We start from the raw sequence: 1,490 nt of genomic DNA on the forward strand, positions 1-1,490 counted from the left end.
CGCATTATCTGTCTCATATATCGTTGGACACCTGAACCGCGCCGTAAGGGAAGGGATAAAGGAGGGAGTGAAAGAATAAAGGAAGAAGAGGTGCCGTAGTGGAGGGCTCCGGAATAATTTCGACCACCTGGGGATCTTTAACGTGCACTGACATCGCACAGCACACGGGCGCCTTAGCGTTTTTCCTCCACAAAAACGCAGCCGCCGCGGTCGGGTTCGAACCCGGGAACTCCGGATCAGTAGTCCAGCGCCCTAACCGCTGAGCCACCGCGGCGGGTAGGGCAGATTAGAAATATGCTTTTTAAAAGCGGCCGAGACTGTGACTCGGTGCGCTGCTCCCGACTCTTTGCTAGACGCTCAATTTAAACTCTTCGATAATTGGGCGGAGTTGTGCTACTCCAGATCTCGCCCAATCTCGACCAGTAGTAGTACAGTGGCACCACACATACAAATGGGCGGAGCCTAGGGTTTGCAACAACCCGACTATCTGGAGCCCCGAACTTGATCGAACGTGCAGGGCGTGCGGTTTCGCGTAGACCGCTCGAAACAAGTGGAACCCATTGATGTGCCATCGAGGCGCCCCTCGCATCGGCTTTATCGTCTCCGCTGACAGTAAAAGGAACCTCCTCAGCGGGAAAAGGTTGTCCGCTCTTTGCGACCCAGACAAGGCCGTTCGTGGTCCCACTCCCCATTTCCCACGGCCTTTAGGAGCGTCTTAAGCGCGCCACACGCGGTCATTGTTCTAACCCCTCATGCATGGCCGGTCAGCAGGGGACGAGACGGTGAGACGCGCAGCAGTGAGCGGGGGCAGTTATAATCCATCTGCACTCGGTGGCGGCAAGTGTACGGTGGCGAGTCGTGGCCGGAGCCGAAAGGAATTAGCGCTGGTGTCGCGCCGTTCAGTAACCTCCCCTCGACCCCCACGGAGACGACAGATCCCGGAAAAGGGGGAAAAAGACGCACCGGCGCCACATAGTCTTTTTTTTGTCCGTTGCAGTACAGTGACTGAGGGGCCAGCAACACTCGTTGCAGTTTAGCGGGAAACGTCATTCGCACTAATCACGTGCACAACCTGGACACATTTCTTGTATAATTAGTTTGTGTATATTACCTCTCCCACTGTCCTCCCTTTCTTTGCCGTCACCTCTTTGATTTAATTTCTCAGTTCTGCCTTCTATCCTTTATTTCCGCTGCCCCAGCTCAGGTGCTTCCGTATCGATGGCAGATGCCGGGGCTAGCAAAAATCTTTTCCTTCCTTTTTACTATTATGTTTAATAAAACCACTACCACCACCGTCTGTAAGGTTTGGCTATTGTTTTCCACCTTGATATTTTATTCTGAAGTCACCGTCATTCTTAGAAGTAAAGGCATGCGGGGAACTTCCCATATTTCGCCCCTTTTGCACAATCACTGCACTCCTGCTAAACTAGAGTAATGGATGCATACCATTTCTCATATGAAACTCTGGGGGAAGAAAAGATACAGGCGTG

At 52.6% G+C, this 1,490-nt stretch overlaps 1 non-coding gene across 1 annotated transcript; it reads right to left on the reverse strand.

Annotated features, from left to right (window-relative positions):
- Positions 1–202: 202 nt before the first annotated feature.
- TRNAS-ACU (transfer RNA serine (anticodon ACU)) lies at positions 203–274 on the reverse strand. Its single transcript has one exon. It is a non-coding gene; the product is annotated as a tRNA-Ser (tRNA).
- Positions 275–1,490: the final 1,216 nt, after the last annotated feature.

This window comes from Amblyomma americanum, chromosome 6 (genome assembly GCF_052857255.1).
Source record: "Amblyomma americanum isolate KBUSLIRL-KWMA chromosome 6, ASM5285725v1, whole genome shotgun sequence".
Lineage (NCBI taxonomy): Eukaryota > Metazoa > Arthropoda > Arachnida > Ixodida > Ixodidae > Amblyomma > Amblyomma americanum.